Source organism: Cupressus sempervirens, chromosome 1 (genome assembly GCF_028749045.1).
Source record: "Cupressus sempervirens isolate cs-2001-9-10 chromosome 1, ASM2874904v1, whole genome shotgun sequence".
In the NCBI taxonomy this organism is placed as follows: domain Eukaryota; kingdom Viridiplantae; phylum Streptophyta; class Pinopsida; order Cupressales; family Cupressaceae; genus Cupressus; species Cupressus sempervirens.
In genome coordinates, this window is record NC_143118.1 from 535974311 (window position 1) to 535997065 (window position 22755).

The window sequence follows — 22755 nt, forward strand, 5'->3', positions numbered from 1 at the left end:
GAAGAAGTAGAAATCCTTGTCTATACTTGGGCAAGATCCAAAAACAAGGCACCTAACAATGGAGATAGCCAAGCCCAAAAAAGAAGGAAGAATTGAAGATATGACTACTGATGATTTTACTCTACACTCAATGGACCTTGGAGAAGCCAAACTTGACACCAAGGTTTTCTTGTGGAAGTCAACCAATGAAGTAATTGAGGGACAATTCGAAAGCTTGAAGCTGTCAAAAGTCAAGATGAAGGTTGAAATAGAAGAGCTGAACAAATTCATCAAAAAATTGGTCACTCCATTGGCAACTATCTCCAAAGTACCAGTAATAAGAAATCCTACTACTACTGAAGTTCAAGCCCTTATCTCTCAAGTTCAATAAGATAGGCACTTTGGCCAAATTGGCAATTATAGAAAACTCAAGCTAGAGGGAGTCACTATTATAGAAAAAATTGGCAATGTTATCTTAAGATTAGAAACAGAGAAGGATAAAATCTTAGCAAATAGCAATATTCTACCCAGAGAAAGAGTGAAGAGCGATGATTGCATTTTTCTTCTAAAGATGATCATTCAAATGAAGGTGAGGGAAGTTGTTCAAGTAAAAATCTTACCAAAGGGAGACTAACCTCTGTTCAAATGGCTTTAGAGCATGCAGTTCAAGGTAGAAATGATCCTATTAGCAAAAAAAGGACTTAAGGAAATAGAGGATAAAGTGATGAAGACCCAAGACAGGATTTGAACTCATGAGGGGACTACATACAAATTCACAGACTAGTGGCCAAGGGAAAGCACTCATTGAGATAAATGTCATGAATGAGAATTTCTCCAAATTCTTAGATAGTCTAACTAATGTGTCTTCCAATAATCAAAATAGAGTTGCAGAACTCTAGAAACTCAGTGGATGCATACACATGGCTACAGAAGAATTTCCAAATCAATTGAATGTTGTAAAGGAGTTGGCCAGGGAGCATTATAAGTGGCTCTTGAGATACACCAACATACATGTGGCTAGGCATGAAGAGCTAATCTCAATCATAGTTGCTGCTAAGGCCTATAGAACAAAAGCAGAAAAGGGGAAGAAGACAAAGTGATTCACATTTTGCCCCCTTTTTTTATTTTCTTATGTAATTATTGAAATATGACAAAATGGTTTCTTGCCATTTGTCATTCTTTGAGGAGATGAACTGATTGAACTTCTATTGTAATGGTCATTTCAAAATCCTATATGTATGAAATTGAAAGATTAATAAAAAGTCGGCAAATTTTTGGTGTGAAGTACTTGATGTTGTAGAGTTAATTGAATGGTATTTTGTATCAACTAATTTCTATTCTATTTCTATTAGTTATTAGTTATCTATTTTCTCTTTTATCTAGATTGAAGCAAGGAAAGAATGGAGCTACATTCCCCTATTTCAAGGTAGTGAATTGATGTGATGAATAGTGTCATTGTATGCTCAAAGAGAAATCTCTTAAATATTTTCCCTTTCCAGTTAACTTCTTCCTCTCTGTAGTCTAGATCCTAGTTAATTCAATTTAGTATTAATTGTTATGTTATTTCAAGCCATTAAGCTTTGTGAGTTCATAAGATGTGTGAGTTCATGAACTTAATCAATTCTTTAGAAACCTTTTTTTGCCTGAGTTAGATTTTGTTTAGGTCTAGCTCAGTTTTACCTCTTCTATTCTCAAGTCAAGAACACACCCCAAATTAGTTTAGAAATAAAACATAATTCCTTGCAAATCTACCATAAGGAGTTGTACCAATTAATTCAAAGAAAAGTTAGTCTGTCCATAAGTGTCTTTTCAACTATTTGTAATCAGATATTGTTCATAATTTGACATTCAAGAGTCATAATTAAATGAATAGTCGCTTGACTAATAAGCCTATATCATGAGGAAAAATGGTACTACCTCATGAGAACATTTTTCCAGTGCTCCAACCTAACCTCAGTTTTCAAGACAACCAAGAAGACATAATTTCAACCCTTAATACATTTTTTTGGAGACATAGGAGGAATGCTAAACATTACAGGATCACTAGACATGTACTAGAAGAGGAAGAAGTTAGAAAGAGTTGTTCAAAGGAGGGACATCTAAAGAGCAGAAGGACAATTAAGATGAGAAGCTCAAAGAAAAAACTAACCTAGCACCCTAGAACAAACAAGGTTCCTCAGAAGTACCAAGGAACAGGGTGGGCAAGATCCTATTTTTGATAAACTTACAGAGCTTGGTTTTCCCATCCCAGATATTCTAAAATGGAAAGGTGAAAATAAAATTTGAAGTAGACCACCTTCCCATATTAGGAATCAAAGTGCTTGGCATACTACCTATCAGGTATTGGCCCTACATGGAATCACTGCTCCCCCAGTTGTTAATTTCCCACCATACCCTACCAGAACAATTATGGTTGCTCCATGGGTGGTAGCAATAGGACCATTAGCACTAATAGCTTATCATCCACTCCCAGCTGGTGCAAGGAAGAATTTTCCAAAATTCTCAAGTGATGGGAAGGTTACTACTGATGAATACATTAAGGCCTTCTTTGTAGCTACTCACATCTTAGGAGTTGGACATGAGGATGTTGTCATAAGATTATTTGTGGAAACCTTGATAGAAAATGTAGCAAACTGGTTATATCATCTAGATGATGGCTTGATCACTGATTGGGATATAATGAGAATGGCCTTTGAGATGAGATTTAAGACTGCGGAAGATGAACATGTCTTGTTAACATAGTTGACATCTATTAAAAAGCAATCTACCATGAGTATGAGGGATTTTGTTGCTAATTTCAATAAGATTATTAGTAGAATTCCAACTGCTGATAGGCCCACTGCTGGTAATCTTAAAACCTTCTTCATAAATGTGATGCCCCCTGTATGCACCCAAAAATGGTCGCCTAGACTATGGGCCCCCATTATTCAATTTATCAATTTATCAAATTTTCTAAATCAATGGTTTGTAATATTTTATTAAATCAATTCAAATCAATTTCCTTGATCAAATTCGATTTATTTCATTTCTAAGATTGATCATTTTATTCCAAGTCTTATTTAATTAAAAGAAAATCTTCTCTTTTAATTAAATAAAATAAAATCCCCATTTAATTAAAAGAAAACCTCTCTTTTAATTAAACAGTTCATCCACATTTAATTAATTAAGAGAAAAACCTCTCTTTTAATTTAATTAAATATCTTCTATTTAATTAAAAAGAACTTGCTCCCTTTTAATTAAATAAAAATCCCACTTAAATATCTCTTTTGATGAAAAAAGGAAATAAAATAAATTCTTTTTATTTAATTTCTCTACACTTAAAAATGTGATCTAAGTGGGATATATCTTTCCACTTTCTCCTCAACCACTCCTCTTTTCTAATTGGTGGAATCTTGTCTCACATGGATCACCACTTTCTTCTCAACCACTCCTCTTTTCTCATTGGTGGAATTTTGTCTCACATGGATCAAGCTCTATTATCCCATATTGGTTGTGAGAAGCCTCTCACCTCCATAATTTCCTTTATAAGGGAGAGCCCTCTCCTCATACCCCATGATTATGCTATCGTTATGTTGCAGGTTTGAAGACCAATTTTTGAAGGAGTTTGAATACAAAAGCTTTTTGTGGAGAACTTCTATTTTCTTGTTTTTTTCTCTCTTGCACCCATCATGGGATTTTAGCTTAGATCTTGCATTTATAGATTAGATTTTTCTTTCATAGATTAGATCTTATTTTCATGCATATTTGAAGATCATGGAGACTAGAATTCTTATTTTTCCTCTTTCAATCTCTCATCTCATGGTGTACTTGCATGGGCACAAAAATAGGTCAAACTGAGGGCCTCCATTGCAAACCCTTGCACTCTATGAGTAGAGAGCTATGGATCGATTTGTGAGGGCTCATTCTTGAGTTTTCTTACATGTAATGATTCATAGAAGTGTGACAACATTTTAGTACACACCCCCAGATATCAATTATTACTTGAGAAGGGCACATCCCATGGATTTAACAGACACACAAAAGAAGGCAATTGAATTTGAAGATAACTTGATTTTTGTGGGAAAATGGAAGCGAGAACTTTAAACTAAAGGAAGTTCTAGTAATACCACATCATTTGATGAAATGATTTAGAAACTATCAAATGAGTTGGTAGCAATAAAAAGGAAATTACCTAGATTCAATAATTCCTACCAGTGGAATTATCAAAATTTTCTAGGAAGGAACAATGATAGAAGATTTTTGTAGCTCATAGGCTCACAATCCAGGTTTCCAATTGAAGCGGCACCAAAGAAAGGAAATATGTGTGTCTTTCATTTGACAACGGATAATGATGGTGAGAGATATCCAGAAACTGGTCATATGATGCAATTATTATCTATCAACGAGTTGAACACTACAACTCCTTGTTCAAAGTCAGATTCATACCCAAATGGTGACTCTAGAAATTTATTTTTGGAATATGAGTTAGATTCTGAACCAAAGGGTGAATGTTATGCGACCATTGATGGAACTTCATATATAGTGCTTATTCAAGGTCAAAGGCTAAAGAATCAATAACCCTGTCATCCTCATAGGAATAATCTTAGTCCCTCAACAAATAACAGTCATGTTGATCAAGGAGCATCAACTTCTCAAATGGGTAAGGAGAAAATGCCTTTTGATTTCATTCAATTTTGTGAAGAATCAAAAATCCAAATTTCCCCTATAGATTATTTGAAGTCTCACCCATCTGAGTTGAATAGACTAGTAGATTGATGTAAAGGGAATACTTCATATTTAAATCACAATGTGACTATCAAAGAAGGGGATGAAACTTTGACATCTAACCTATTTAATCAAGAGGATTCTACTAATCTAGCAACCTCTCCTAGGAAAAAACCTGACCCATTCTATATTTCACTGTATATGAATGGATGCAAACTAAGAAATTACATAATAGATTCAGGTGCGTCAGACAAATTTATGCCTTATTCTATAGCTAAGGCCATGGGTCTCAAACGCACTAAGGTGCATGGAAGATGTTATTCTATGGATGCCAAATAGGTTCCTTTGATTGGGAAAATTAAAGATGCTCAAGTGGCCTTAGCTTCACATCTAGAAAAGAAACTATTATTGACCATTCTAGTGGCAGATATTCTAGCAAGTTATGGACTCCTCTTAAGTAGGATTTTTTGCCAAGACTTGGCAGGAGAAATAAAACTAGACTAGTCTCAAGTAGTCATACCTATAGGGAATAAGAAGGTTAAATTAGAACTTGAAGAAAAGGAAAAATTTACTAACTTAAAATCAGATGATCCTAAAGCTCAGATCCTCTATCAAGAGCTAGAGATTGGCAATTACATGTTATTTATTGAAGAGGCTCTGGATGAATAAAGAAATGAAAATCTAAGAGAAGGAATTCCCAATGAGGAAAAATATTTAACATGCATATGGACACTAGAATTTAACGAAATTTGTTGCTCTTCAAGATCTGGCATAGGTGTAGTGTTAATACCCCATGAGGGAGAATCTAAACTCATGGCCTTCAAATTGGAATTTGGGAATACGAATAACATTATAGAGTATGAAGCCTTATTACTAGGGATAATGATAGTGAAAGAAAAGGGAATAAAGATATTGAAAGCTTGAGGTGATGCAAAGCTCATCATAAGACAAATTAAAGGGCGGTACTCTGTAAAGAATCACAAGTTGAAGAATTACAAAAATAGAGTTTCAGATGAAATAGAAGGCCTAGATGCTTTTTCTATTGAAGTAGTGCTAAGGGAGATGAAAACCAAAGTTGATTCCTTAGCAGTTTATGCTTCTCTATTGTTACCTCATTCAAAGTTCAAAGATAAGAAGTACTAGATCGAGATTGTATATCAAGCCTCTATTCTAGATAATATAGAATCTTGGCAATTTTTTGAAGATGACAAGAGCTTGCAATTGTTCTTAAAAAATGACAAGGCTACTTCCAAAAATCAGTCTAATGAAGGTAATAATGAAGACTCTAATCACGAGCTAACAAAAAATTAGATGGGTGAAATCCAATTAATAGGTAATATCATTCCCCCATACATTGTATCTTTGGAAAAATTGCTTAATAGACATGATGCCTACATAAAGAAAAAGAGGGCAAAAAAGGGACCTACCACTGGTGAGTATGAAGGAGTAAATATTGGTGATGCCTATAATCCTAAAATGATTAATATTGGTAAGTGATGTTCACCAAAAGAAAAAGAAGCCGCTAAGCTACTTTTTATAGAATACTAGGATGTATTCACCTGGAATTATGAAGATTTGAAAAGCTATAGAGGCAAGAAGATAAAACATCAAATTCCCCTCAAACCTAATGTAGTCCCTCTCTAACAGAAACAAAGGAATTATAATCCTAAGATAGAAAATGCCATATTTTAGGAAGTACATAAAATTTTGAAAGCAAGAATCATCTATCCCATCCATCACTCCACCTGGGTAGCTAATATAGTACCAGTTAGAAAGAAGAATGGAGAAATAAGGATTTGCGTTGATTTTTGTAATTTAAACCAGGCATCTTTGAAGGATAATTTTGCTCTCCCCAATATGGATTACTTACTACAAATAGTGGTTGGATCTAAAATGATGTCCATGCTTGACGGGTTCTCAGGTTACAATCATATTGAAGTAGAAGAGGAGGACCAGCATAAGATAGCATTTACTACTCCTTGGAGTATCTTTTCATATCACAGAATGCCCTTTGGGCTCATCAATGATGGCACCACATTTCAAAGGTGTATGAGTAAAAATTTTGCTGATCTAAAGGACCAAATTATAGTTATATATCTGGATGACCTCACTGTGTTTTCAAAAAAGAGGAAAGATCACCTAGAAGATTTGAAGAAAGTCTTACAAAGATGTCAAGAACATGGGATGTCGCTCAATCCAAAAAAATTAATTTTCTGTGTGACAGAGGGAAAGCTCCTTGGTCACATAGTTTCTCAAGAGGGTATCAAAATTGATCATGAATGAGTTGAGGCCATTCAAAGATTGAGCTTGCCATCAAATAAAACATGAGTTAAATCATTCTTCAGGCAAGTGAATTTCCTCAAAAGGTTTGTACCAAATTTTGCAAAAACCACTAAGTGTATTGTAGACATGATGAAAGGAAATTCAAATTTCAAATGGAATGAGGTAGGAAAATAGGCTTTTTAGAATATAAAAACTACTATTGCTAATGCTCCAGTATTATGTCACCCTAATTATAAGCAAGATTTCATTATCTACTATTATGGTTTTGAACATACATTATCGGCAATGCTTATGCAAGACAATAATGAAGGAATACAAGCCCCAATAGCTTCCATGAGCATAGCCCTAAAAAATCATGAATTGAAGTACTCAGAAATCGAGAAACATAATTTTCAATAGTTAAAGCACTTAAAAATTTCTGATTTTACATCTTGCATTCACATTTTCTCGTTTATGTCTTGGATGTAGCAGTAAAAAGTGTGTTAACATAGCAGGATGTAGGGTGTAATGTTAGAGAAACATGGATAGCAAAGACACAAGAGTATGATATAGAAATTAAACCTACCAAGCTAATAAGGGGTAATGTCTTGTGTAAGGTGATTGCAGAAAACAAGATCATTAGGGAATCAGAAGAATTGGGAGAAAAGCAACTAGTTTTGGTTGTAGGTCTTCATGATCCATGATTTGAGAATATTACTTATCTGTTAACATATGGAGAATGTCTAGAGGGCCTAACTGCAATACAAAGGAGGGATCTTAAATTAAAAGTAGCTAAGTTGTTGACAAACAACAGCAACAAAATTTGTTGAAAACATTTCATAATGAAGCCTATGGAGGGAATTTTTCATCCTCAGTCATGACTTTCAAAATATTAAGACAGTGCTATTACCAGCCCAGAATGTTCAAGGATGCATATTCTTGGGTGGCAAAATGAAAAAAATGTAAGTTGTCCACCAGGCATCCTCAATTAGCTACTCTACCATTAAGAATTGTCATCATTGAGGGATATTTTCAACAATGGGTTGTTGATTTCATTGGTCCGATTAACCCAACATCTAGTGCCAATCACCAGTATGTGATAACTATGACTAATTACTTCACTAAGTGGGTGGAAGCTAAAGCAACTAAGAAAACTACTTCTAAAGTAGTATGCGAATTCATTAAGGAAAACATATTGGTTAGGTTTGGTGTTCCCATCAAATTAATGATGGAAAACACAGCCTATTTCTCTTCAATTGAGATTACCAATTTTTTCTTTGAGTATGGAATTATAGTAAGTCACTCGTCTAATTATTTCCCACAAGGAAATGGTCAAGACAAGTCCAGTAACAAGGATTTGATAAACATTGTTAAGAAATTGGTGTTAGATAATCAAAAGACTTGGTACAAGAAAATTCATGAGGCATTGTGGGCAAATGGAGTAACACCTAAGAGGGCAATTGGCATATCTCCTTTTGAATTAGTCTATGGAACTATGGCTAATCTCCCATTACCTTTGGAATTGGCTACGAACAAACTTAGAATAGTGATTGAAGATGACATTTATAAATATGCTTTAGGAAAGAGGATTTTGTACTTGAGAAAACTTGAAGAGGAAAGAGAAGAAATCATGGATCATATTACACAACACCAGATGCGAGTAAAGAATTTGTTCGATAGGAAGGCAAGACCATAGAAATTCATGGTAGGAGACAGTGTGTTACTCTAGGATAAAAAAAGTGCTACAAAGGGTATGCATAAAAATTTTGATAGCTTGTGGAAAGGTCCATTCATAATTCATCAGGCATTCGAGAATAATTCTTTCAAATTGGCTTATCAAGATGGAAAAGTGCTACCTCTGACCTATAATGGTCAAGATTTGAAGCTTTATCAAATTTCAAACTCAAAATAGGTAACCCTTGTATTGTATTATATTTATGTTTAGTTTCTTTCTGTGTTTTCCTAGTTAATTTTCCCTCCTTGCCTTTGTTTTCCTATTTTTCCCTATTTTAGTTTTGTTGTGTTGCCACCCTTTATTTTATTTTTTGCAAAACTAGAGATTTTGAGTTCCTTGCTTGAGTATAGTCTACCCAAGTCCCCAATTAGAGCCAATTGTTGCCCCACTTTTCACCCTATAACCATTTTGGAAAAGTGGAAAATTTTGTGTCTTAGCTAAGCCTAGGTATGTCTGAGTCTAGTTTTAATTCCCCTCAGGTGAAAAGAGTCTCTATCAGATTTTCCATCTTTCCCTTCTCCCACTCTTCATGGTCGAGTGGTTTTCCTTGATGTTGTGAGTTTATGGGTAGCTTAGTACCTAATTTGATGGGGATTCTTGCAACATGAAAAGGTTATTCACAAATTTGGGCTTGTTTATGGCTTATCATGTTTTCAATGAAAGATGGAAGCTTGTAGAAAATTGAGCATAGCCTTCTCCTTAGTGGGTTTTCAACCTATGAACGCAACTTTCTACAAAGAGCAATAAATTATGTTTATGGGCCCATATAAGAAGATAATGAGCTATTTTATGGAAAATCCCTCTTTTCATTACAATATTCTACCTTGGGAAACATTCAAGATTCATCATGGCGCTCAAAATCATCTTAGGTGGAAAACTCAAAAATGGCTTCTCCTCAATGGGGTTTTGACCCATGAAGTCCATTTTTTGCCAAAGGAAATTATAAAGAAAAGAAAAACAGAAGTGGGCCCCTTTTCAACTTTCGCAATCCTCTCAAGATTTTCCAAATCCAAAAGAAATGTTAACTCAAAGGATAAACTTTAAAAGAAAGCGTGGGCAAAAAAATGAGAATCATATTCTCCTTGGTGGGTTTTCAACCCATGGGGATAATTTTTTGCATTCAAGAGAAAATCAACTTCGTAAGTGAATTGGGCCCACAAATTACACACAAAACATCTTAAGATGATAATGGAAACAATCTAACCATTGTAGAAAAGGTACATTGAGCAGAATTTAATTAGGAAAAGATTTTCTTACGGGGTACTCTATTCATAATTCTATAAAACTTAATGGGAAATGGAAAAGTAAGTATGAAAGAAAGGAAAGTTACCATTGGGCCAATAGAAACAGTGAAAAGACACCAAAGTATCCATTAGAGCTCCCATATTTACTATTTCAATGGATTTATCCTTTAAGTCATTTGTGTGGCGCAAATCCTGAAGATTAACGGATGAATTGAGACTCCTATATAGATGGAAACATAACAGTTATTCAAACTACCACTTTTTCTTGAACTTTTATTTAGTTAAATTGAACAATGCTTTCAAATTGTTTGTATTTGTGAATTTAATATTATGTTCCTCATCTACATTTGAAATTTCAATTTACTTTATTCTCAGACAAAATGGCAACCAAATTTGCAGGGTTTGATGGGCTAAATGGAATCAAGTCCACATTGAAGAATTTCATGGATACCTCGCTTCATTTTTATGATATGCAAGATTTCCAAAGGAGGCTGAAGTCATAGTTGATTCATCCCATAATTGAGAAGCTCTGAGGAAGTGGACTAGGAGAGGCAGATAGTTTCCCGATGGTAGTCCAAGCTCTAGAATTGATTTATAAATGCATAAATCACTACAATCTAGATACTAGATAGATTGTGTTACCTGATCATATAGTATTAATCTCCATTGATAGGCAAACTATGGTGAATTTCCTTCGAGTTCCAAAATGGGAGGAGTTTTTAAACTTAATAGTAGGAGGAGCAGTCTCTCAGTTCTCCATGAAGAAGATGGTGTGGAGGAGGAAAATTATACAATCTTGGTTTCAAAAGCCACAAAGCCCAAAGAGTAAGGTCACCAAAACTCTATTTGGTACCAATCTCAAACCTAAGATTGTAGACATTCTAGTTCTCCTACAAAGACTGAAAGGTGAGGTAGAAGCTTTAAATTTCCTTGAACAATTTTTTTTTTTGGTACAAGTTATTTTCTTAAATGTGCAATATATTGATTGGGCCCATTAGGTAAAAGAAAATATTTCCAAGGCTCTCAGTGCTATGAAGTTCTACAAGACTTTTTGTATGTCTTCCTTTCTGATTTATATGCTAGCATCTCTATAGTTATGGTTGGGCCTTCCAAGAATAGAAAACTTTCTTGATGATGTGAAGTGCCATGAGTTCTATCCATGTTTGCAATTACAAAATAGTTATGCAGAGTATGTCAAAGTTAATGACACATTCACAATGAAAATTTGCAAGGAACTCCAAGAATGCTAGGAGAGGATATTTAGTCTAGAGGAAATGGTGGCTATTAGTTAGCTCGCAAGCTATTTTATCCAATTCTCATCTTTCTCATATTTGCATCTTGTAGCTTTCGATGGATTCCCCTTGAAGCTGCCTAGATATCTAAGCGACATGATCATGTTGATAGAGATCATGAGGCAAACAGTCTAGGTGAATGTGTTAAGCAAAAGCTTGAAGAATAAGGGATATGAATTTTGTATGAAAGGAGAAGCTTACAATTGTGAATCCCGATCTAATGCAAAGAATATGCTCAAAGTGTTCAAGATGAAATACAAATTGGGGATGTATGAGATCCTAAGACCTATGTTTGATCAAAATGGATATGTTAGGCATGTGTTGCAGATTGGGAGTGTGATCAAACACATTACCACTATTGAAGACTATTGGGTGGATTGTAAAGATGAATTTGAAATTTGAGGTCGTGCTTTTTCCAAGCTCACGATGGAGAAAATAAGAACATACAATATCAATCTTAATGTTGAAGGACTGGAGGATGATGGGAAATATATGTATAGTAATACATATCTAACTAAGTTGAGAAATACTCCTATCAACTTGGAGCCTTATGAAGGTGTTGAGGAGGATTTAAACACTATGATGGCCCAAATCATCAAAAGGACTACGAAATGGGTCAAATGAATAGCTAAAAGAAGTCAAAGTAAAGGTACAGCCACTCAAGCTTCTCTAGTAGCTACAACTCCCTCTTCCTCCCAGAGTGCTACACCAAGTGTAACACTAACTATCACTTAAGGACCAGCTCAACCTTTGGGAGGAGGTGACCAAACTTCAGAAAAGAGCATCCCCATAGCTAAGACTTGTCATGATGGCTCCCTCCCAATTATTGGAACCCAAACTAGTGTTGAAGAGAAGAAGACGAAGGAGCCAAAGGATAGTGTTGTTAGCTTAGTTCCCTCTCCTTATGTTACACCAATCCCCTCTCCTCATCATAGTCCAGTTCTGCTAATAAGTGCTACACTTCTAAAACCAAGTGGCTCCCCAGTGCAAATAGTAGATTTGGGAGACAGAAAGAGCAGTAGCAGTGAATCTACTGAATCTGATGAGACAACAAAGAAAACTTCAGAGGTGGAGAAGGGCTAGAGCTCTTCCAAGCTCATTTCTTAGGCCCCAAAGAATCCCTTCTCTTCACCTATGATGACAATCACTCTAGTCAAAAAAAATATGTTTAGCATAGAAGCACTTGGGATGACCTCCAAGGTGATAGGAAATGATTCTTGGTTAGAGGATACTCTAGAAAGAGAGAGAAAAAGGAAAGATGAAAGAACCTCTGCCAAGGATAGCATATCCCTTGCAAATAATTCTAGATCTACATTAACTAAGGTGAAGAAGCAAAAAACCTTGTCTATACTTGGGCAAGATCCAAAACATGGAACCTAACAATGGAGATAGCCAAGCCCAACAAAGAATGAAAAATTGAAGATATGACTACTGATGATTTTACTCTGCACTTGGTGGGCCTTGGAGAAGCTAGACATGACACTAAGGTTGAATTTTGGAAGTCAACCAATGAAGTAATTGAGGGACAATTGGAAAGCTTGAAGTTGTCAAAAGTTAGGATGAAGGCTAATATAGAAGATTTGAACAGATTCATCAAACAATTGGTCACTCCACTGTCAACTATCTCCAGAGTACTAGTAACCAGAAATCTTACTACCGCCAAAGTTCAAGCCCTTATCTCTCAACTTCAAGAAGATAGGCACTTTGGCCAAATTGATAATAACTAGACTAGAAAGCTCAAGTTAGAGGGAGTCACTATTATAGAACAAATTAGCAATGTTATCTTAAGATTAGAAACAGAGAAGGATAACATCTTAGCAAATAGCAATACTCTAGTCAGAGAAAGAGTGAAGAGAAAAAATTGTATTTCTCTTCTTAAGATGATCATTCAAATGAAGGTGAAGGAAGTCGTTGAAGCAAAAATCTTGCCAAAGGGAGACGAACCTCTATTTGAATGGCTTTAGAGCATGCAGTTCAAGTCAGAAATGATCCTATTAGTAGAAAAAGAATGTAAGGAAATAGAGGATAAAGTAAAGAACACCTAAGATAGAGGATTTGAACTCATAAGGGGACTACATACAGATTCATAGACTAGTGGCCAAGGGAAAGAACTCATTGGGATAAATGTCATGAAGGAAAATTTCTCCAAATTCTTAGATAGTTTGACTGATGTGTCTTTTAGTAATCAAAATAGAGTTGCAAAACTCTAGAAACTCAATGGATGCATACATGTGGCTACAAAAGAATTTTCAAATCAATTGAATGCTATGAAGGAGTTAGCCAGGGAGCATTCTAAGTGGCTCTTGAGATACACCAACATACACATGCCTAGGCTTGAAGAGATAATCCCAATCATAGTTGTTGCTAAGGCCTATAGAACAAAAGAAGAGAAAGGGAAGAAGATGAAGTGATTCACATTTTTCCCCCTTTTTTATTTTCTTATGTAATTATTTCAATACGAAAAACTTGTTTCTTGAAATTTATCATTCTTGTAGGAGAGGAACTGAATGAATTTCTATTGTAACAGTCATCTCAAAATCCTATATGTATGAAATTGAAAGATTAATAAAAGGTTGGAAATTTTTTGGTGTGAAGTACTTGATGTTGCAGAGTCAATTGACTAGTATTTTGTATCAACTATTTTTTGTTCCATTTTTATTAGTTATTAGTTATCTATTTTCTCTTTTATCTGGATTGTTGCAAGGAAAGAACGGAGTTTCATTCCCTTGTTTCAAGGTAGTGAACAGATGTGATGTGTAGTGTCATTGTATGTTCAAAGAGAAATCTCTTAAATATTTTTCCTTTCCAATTAACGTCTTCCTCTCTTTAATCTAGATCCTAGTTAATTCTGTTTAGTATTAGTTGTTATGCTATTTAAAGCCATTAAGCTTTGTGAGTTCATAAGATGTATGAGTTCATGAACTTAATCAATTCTTCATAAACCTTTTTTTCACTTGAGTTAGATTTTGTTTAGGTTTGGCTCAGTTTGACCTCTTCTATTCTTAGGTTAAGAACACATCCCATATTAGTTTAGAAATAAAACATAATTCATTGAAAATCTACCATAGGGAGTTGTACCTATTAATTTAGAGAAAAGCCAGTCTATCCATAAGTGGCTTTTCAACTATTTAAGATATTGTTCATAATTTGGGCATTCAAGAGTCATAATTAAAGAATAAAAAATCTGATTACCAATAGTATCCAAGGCACAAAAGGAGTAGTGTGTGTTATTTTCTCCTGAATCAAAGGAAATTGAAGGTACGGGCAAGCTTAGGAAGAGATAATGTAATGCCTCCTTCTCCGTCCTTAACAAGTTTTAGTGCACTCCCTTGTTCTTGATTTTAAAGCTAAAGAGGTAGCTTCCATTGTTGGAAATATAAGAGGAGAAACTAAGAGGGGAGGGGTGAATCAATTACTACTAAAATAAATCCCAGATCCCTTAGATGTCAGTACAAACTATAAACTAAAAACTGAATACTGTTGATGCAAGGTAAACATACATAAAATGTTATAACTTGTTAATAATTGAATGTGCATGGTAAATGCTTAACATGCAAACTTTAGATGTTATCTGTGATTACCTTTACTTTAACTTAGTTGAAAATGCATAAAATAAAATAGCATGAACACATTTGACTCCAAGATTTAAAATGGAAACCTAATTTGGGAAAAAGCACCAATTGCAACTAGTTACTATTTTCACTCTTCTAAAGTGAGCCCTATTAGGAACCAACCTTGTTAAAAGTTACAAAACACATTGTTAGGTGTGACCCTATTAGAGGATTTAATCACTCTGTTAGGAGTGGCCTTGTTAGAGGCCTTTAGACGATTCAATAGAACTACCGCCTTGTTAGAGGATTTGCAAATAGTTGTAAAGCGAACTCTATTAGGAGATTTAGATCACTGCTACAATGGTTAGAGAGTAGCAATGAGATGACCTAATTTGAATGCAACTAAATTTCTAATTATAGATCTATATTCTAGCTCTTACTTGATCCTTAATGATCGAATATAGCTTTTCTACTCCATAAGGATATTTTGCTTATCCTTCAAATTCACTTCCTCTCTTCATCTTCAATATAACATCTACATTGCTTGCACATTTTGAAACCACAAGTTGACCTTATACTTATATCTTTCATATTCTCAAGTCAACTCAAATACAACTTGCAATAATTAATATTCATCACCTCAGTTAGCTAGAACCAATAGATAAATCAATTAAGCTTAATATGCCAAAATAGGAAAATCATTTGTTAGCTAACCTAGCTTAGTAAAAACTAACTCAGAAATGATTTCCTTTGTTAACCAATAGAAGCTCAATTAACATTGCAAACTCACAAAAATCCTTTGGCAATCGAGTGAGCTTGATTAGCATTGGTTCCATCCAACTTTCCTTCATTCACCGAGTGAGCTTGGTTAACACTCATCTTCTGCATACTCTCCTTTGATGCCTGAGTGAACTTGATAGGCACTAACTTTTGAACTAGGAAACTATAGGAATGTTTAGTAGACATAAAAAACTATCTTCACTGTCTGAGTGAGATCAGCATATACTAATTGATAATGATATGACATTTATTTAACATCAAAGACAATGCATAATTAATCAATTGTATCCAACAATCTCCCTTTTTGGCATTGATGGAAACACAACATGTCATAGCATAATGAAATTTTGAATTTATTCTTTAGAACTCCCTCTCTCAGTATGAGTTTTTTCTTTTACTGGATTCTTCCTCTGCCTACAACAACTTCTGCCAAGTTTATTCATAGAACTTTCTCTCTCTTACAACAAATGTCTTCTTTGGAATGACAAAAATTTCTATGAGATATGATAGTAAACTTCTCCCTCTTTGACAACACATGCCAAAGATAAAATCTCTATTAATACCAATGTACCTTAAGTACTGATTCATTTTCAATATGCCCTTATCAATTCTGTACCAACTGAATAATCTTCAACTAGCACTTGTTGATGCATCACTAAGATTTATTTAGTGAACTTCAAACAGGGGAATGACCCCTAGCTTACCTCTTAGATATAGAAACAAATCCTTAGGTAATGACTTGGTGAATATGTCTACAATCTATTCCTTTGTATTGATATATTCCAATCAAACTTCTTTATCTTGCACCAACTCTCTTAAGAAGTGATATTTTATAGCAATGTGCTTTGTTTTGGTATGTAGCACTGGATTCTTTGATATGTTTATTGTACAAGTGTTATCATAGTATATAACTATAGGATCCTCAATTACTATCTTCATTCCTTCCAATACTTGTTGGAACCAAACAATGTTAAAACAATCAACTACTTCCGCTGCATATTTTTCCTTTGCTATGGATTGAGATATACAATTTTTCTTCTTGCTTGTCCAAGACACTATTCTTTTACCAAGAAAGAATACTCCACCACTAGTTCTTTTTCTACCAGATATACATCCTGGCTAATCAGCATCAGTAAATACCTCCAAGTTTATACCATAAGCCATAGTCTTCAATATCTTTCAGATATCTCATGATTCTCTTGATTGCCATCATGTGATTTCCTTTAGCATTTGCTAAGAATCTTGCCACTATTCCAACTACTAGAGCAATATCAGGTCTTGTATGTACTACATAATACAATTTTCCAATCACTGATCTATATGTGGTCTGATCTACTTCTTTGGAATCATCATATTTGGAAAGCTTATGTCTAGTAGACATAGAGGTTCCTACTGGTCTTGAATCTTCCATTCCAAACTTCTTCAATATCTCCTTGATATACTTAGATTGAGTGATGTAGATACCATTTTTGTTTTGTTGTATCTACAATCCAACAAAGAATTTTATCTCACCAAACATGGACATCACAAATTCTTTACTCATTTCTTCTGAATATGCTTTGCACAAGTCATCATTTCCTATAAATAGAGTATCATCAACAAATATTTCTGCCAACACAATCTTCTTGTTCGGTCCTTCCTTGATATACAAACTAGTATTACCATTTTCTCTTTGAAAGCCAATTTGTACCAAGTAAATATGAAGTCTTTCATACCAAGCTCTAGAAGCTTGCTTGAGACCATATAATGCTTTGTGTAACTTGAAAACCATGTCCTTTTTGTTAAGATCTACAAAAGATTTTGGTTGTTCAATGTAGACTTCCTTATCAAGAATTCAATTCAAGAATGCAAATTTAACATCCATTTGATACACTTTAAATCCTCTATGTGCTACATATGCTAGTAAATTTCTAAGGCCTTCTAGTCTTTCTATAGGAGCAAAAGTCTCACCATAATCAATACCTTCTTCTTGAGAATAACCTTTACATACTAGTCGTGCCTTGTTTCTTGAAACTTTTCCATCTTCATTTGGTTTTTTTCTAAATACCCACTTTGTGCCAATTACATTCTTATCCTTGGGTGTAAGAACAAGAGTCCATGGTTTTTTCTTTTTTATCTATTCTATCTCTTCATTCATTGCTTCAATCCAACTTTCATTTTCCAGAGCATCTTTAACATTTCTAGGTTCAAATTAAAAAAGTAAGCATCTACCTTTTAATTTGCTTCTAGTCATTATTCCACCTAATTTTTCTCCAATGGTTAGACTAGGTGCATGATGTCTTTTGACATATCTTGCTAACATAGGCTCTTTGGGCTTTCAATGACTTCCACTATCTTCATTATGAATGTTAATTTCAAGCTCAGGTCCTTCTATCTATGACTCAAGTCCATTAGACCATAACTCGGTAACTATTGGAGATTTTGGGGACACGGGAGATGAAGCTTCCTTTCTTTCAAATAAGTTTAGTAGGATATCAGGTTCATAGTAAAGAAATATTATGTAATCCTCTAGCTCCTTACTGTTTTCTTCTTTACACTTTTCTTCAAACTCATCAATTCTAACATGTGCACTTTCTATTATTTTTATTATTGGTCTTAGATTGGTTTTGACAACTGTGTGTCAACACACTTAACCAATTTTCATATAAAAGCTGAGTACATTATATATGTTGAGCTACAGTATGTGTCAAGCAAAAATTCCAATAGGTTTTGAGCATGATACAAGTGTCGAGTGACTTTAGGTGTCAAGTGAATCATATGAGTTAAGTGATCTTCATGTTCCAAGAAATCTTCAAGTGCTGAGCAATCTTCAGGTGCCAAGTCAAGATCAAGTGCCAAGCAATATTTAGGTGCCAAGTCATAGTTGATGTCGAGCAAGCTAGAACACTACATGCATTGAGCAAGCCAGAATGTTATAGGTGTCAAGCAAACCAAAATCATATATGTGCCAAGCACCAATAATCCAACAAGTGTTGAGTAACACAGATTGGACATAGTTTTTTGTAATTGCATAGACACCTATGTAAACTATTTTTTGAGCTAATATAAAAGAATCTCAAATGATATTAAAGATAAGAATGAATCTTTTGCATTTTCTATGCAATCAACATGCAGCCAATAAGAAAAATGGAGAAGGCATGCAACCAATAAGAAAAGTGCAAGGAATGAGTGAGAATTAAAGATTCAATATGGATCATAAATGCATACCTAATCCTAAGTCTTTGAAATCCTTAAAAGGAGGAAGAAACCCCATTATATGTGTGGATGAGAGTAGTGTATGGGTAAACTATAGTGAAATTTAGTGGGAAGAGTGAAAAGACTTAGAGGAATAGAGCAATATTGCAGTATCCAGTTGATGAAGAAAAAAGTATCAGAATATCAAAGAGTAGCATATTAGATCTCAAAGATCAAGATCAGAATGAGCAGAACTAGTGCCTAAAATCAGCAATTTGAGATTGTAAGCAATCAAGTTTATGAATCTAATACTCTCTAGCAATTTTATTAGAAGGAAAATCCTATGTTGATAGGTTAGCATAAGAGCTAGGTTGTAGATCCTTTGAAGAGGTGATAAAATCCTTTAACAGGGTGACACTTCATGTAAAGTGTTTGTAAATCCTTTAACTAGGTCACTATTGACACAGTGTATAGCCTTTAACAAGGTAGGTCTTTAACAGGGCAAACCATCAGAAGTGGTCAAACATTATTGTTGTAGTGATTTTTTGGGTATCATCCCCACCCCAGTTTTACCTTCTCATTTTGGAGGGTTTTTAGGTTACCAAATTCTGGTGTCATGTGTTGTTGATGCATGTGTTTACTTTATGCTTATTTGATATGTTTGCATGCATGCAGTTTACTTTCAGTTAAAAGTTTTAATGGATAAAATGTATTACTTCTGATTCACCCCCCCTCTTAGAAGTATTCTTCCCATTTGATTATTCCAACATTTATGACTAGACAAATTCAAACATTTGTATGCCTTACTTCTGCAAGAGTATCCTAGAAATATGCCTTCATCAATTTTTACATCAAATTTTCCTTTTCTAGATTCTTTCAAGATAAAACATTTGTTGCCAAATACTTTCAAGTAACTTACATTAGGTTTTTAGCCATACCATAGTTGATAAAGAGTTTTGTTTGAGTCTTTCTTCAACTATACTATATTCAAAGTATAAACTATAGTGTTGATAGCTTCCTTCTAGTATTTGAGAGCAACATTCTTTTCAATCATTAGGGTTCTTAAGAACTCTATGATAGATCTATTTCTTCTTTCAACTATATCATTCTAATGTGGTGTAGTATGGGCTAATTGTTTTCTTTTAATTCCTCTTTCAATGCAAAAATTATTGAATTCATTGGAGATGAATTCACCACCTCTATCTAATCTTAAACATTTCAACCTTTTTCCAATTTCTTTTTCTACTATTTTTAGATAACACTTGAATTTTTGAAAGGCTTCTGATTTTTCTTTTAGATACATTACAGTCATCATTCTAGAATAGTCATCAACAAAAAGAATGAAAAACTTTTCTGCACTATAACTATCTATTCCAATAGGTCCACATAATTCTATATGAATAATTTCTAAGACTTCTTCTGACTAATATTTTTTTCTTTTGAAACTAGTCTTTCCTATTTTACCAATTTGGTAATTCTTGCATAAACCCATATCAGACTTCTTCAAACTAGGAATACCTCTTCTCTTTTATATTTTCTTATCTTGACTAGGTTATCAAAGTTTACATGACATAGCCTTTTGTGCCATAACCATCTTTCTTCTACTTGAGCAATAAAACATGAACAATCACTACGATCAAGATAAAATAGATTACCTTTCATTTGCTTGCCAGATCCAACCAGATTTCCTTTTCCATCCAGTAGTTTGGCCTATCCATTCATGAATTGTACCTTGAAGCCAATGTTATTCAATTGTACCACACTCACTAGATTATGCTTTAGTCCTTTAACCCAATAATGTCACATACAATTTCTTTAGTTAACGAAATACATCCTTTTCCTTTTATGTTACAAGGTTCATTGTTTCCAAATCTCACACTACCTCCATCATAATATTCCATGTGCTCAAATTTTGTTTTGTCTCTAGTCATATGATGTGAACAGCCACTATCAATAATTCATATATCATTTTTTCTAACATGAGAGATAAGTTCCATCTTATCTCCTTCATCATCAAATTCATCTTTCACAGCAATATATACCATTTCATCTTCATTTTCATTAGAATCTTTAGCTATAAAACAAGATTTCTTACCTTTGTCCTTGTAGTTCTTGGATTCCTTCTTGCCTTTGTGCTTATTTTTTTTCTTTTCATCTTTGATTTCCTTATTTGGACACCTTGCAGCAATGTAACCAATTTCTTCATAAGAAAAGAAAATCAGAGAAACTTTACCTTTGTACTTTCGTCTACCTTTGGAATACTTCCTTGCAAGTAGGGCTTCAAAAAATTCAAGATCACTATCTAAAATTCCTTTTGATTCTTCTTCTTCACTTCTTGATTGATTGGACTTTTTTTTCTTGCCCTTTTCTTTGAGTGAGATTTTAGCTTTAAAATTAAATTCAATAACCTTTGAACTAGGAACATAGTTACCAAAGTTATCTAACTCAAAAGCTACCAATCTTCCAACTAGAGCATCCAAAGATATTTTATTATTTGGATCTCATCTCATTTCTTGAATAGCAGATACTCTAATTACATAAATAGGAAGAAGAGTTCTAAGTACTTTGCTTACAACTATTTTTTTTTCAATGTCTCCTCTAGATGCTTTGATTGCACTTACGCTTTCTTTGATCCTTTCCACATATTTTGCAATGTTCTCATCTTCTCTTATTTTCATCTAATCAAAATGACCTCTAAGACTTTTAGCCTTAGCCCTTCTTACATTTTCATCTCCTCCATATATGTCGTTTAGCTTGATCCACATCTCATGAGCTATTTTGCAATCTTTGACTTCATCAAATTCAGCATAGCTAAGAGATTATGCAATATCAATCATCATGATGTTAGGATTTTTATTTTCAATAATATCTTCAATAGATAATGTTTTAGTGGGAGTCTTGTATTCAATATCAAGATATTTTCACCCTAAATCACTAATTGTAGCTAGATATAACCTCATAAGTCTTTTACGTGCTGCAAAATTGTCTTTGTTCAGCTTCGGGATCTCTCTTTTGTAAGACATCCTAATCTTTAGCTTAGGTCCTTGAAACCTTCTCTGCAAGCACCAAAAGCTCTAATACCAATTTTTGGAAATATAAGAGGAGTAACTAAGAGGGGAGGGATGAATAAGTTACTACTAAAATAAATCCTAGATCCCTTAGATATTAGTACAAACTACAAACTAAAAAATGAATTCTGCTAATGCTTGGTAAACATACATAAAATGTTGTAACTCGGTAATAACTAAATATGCTTAGTAAATGCTTAACATGCAAACTTTAGAAGTTATTTGTGATTACTTTTACTTTAACTTAGTTTCAAACACATAAAAGAAAATATAATGAACACATTTGACATTAGAATTTAACGTGGAAACCCAATTTGAAAAAAACCACCAATTGCAACTAGTTACTATTTTCACTCTTCTGAAGTGAGCCCTATTAGGAACCAACCCCATTAAAGATTAAAAAAATCCTATTAGGTATGACCCTATTAAAGGATTTAATCACTCTATTAGGATTGGCCTTATTAGAGGTCTTTAGACAATTCAATAGAACTACCACCTTCTTAGATGATTTGCAAATAGTTGTCAAGCCAACTCTATTAGGAGATTTAGATCACTGCTACAATGGTTAGAGAGTAACAATGAGATGATCTAATTTGAATGCAATTGAATTGCTGATTATAGATATCTATTTTGGCTTGTACTTGATCCTTCCTAATTGAATATAGTTTTTTAGCTCGACAAGGATATTCTTATTTTCCTTCAAATTCACTTCCTCTCTTCATCTTCAATATAACATCTACATTGCTTACACATTTTGAAACCACAACTTGACCTTATATCTTTCATATTGTCAAGCTAGCTCAAATACAACTTACAATAATTAATATTCATCACCTAAGTCAGTATTCATCACCTCAGTCAGTTAGAACCAATAGATAAATCAATCAAGCTTAATATGCCAAAATAAGAAAATCCTTTGTTAGCCAACCCAGCTTGGTAGAAACTAACTCAAAAATGATTTCCTAT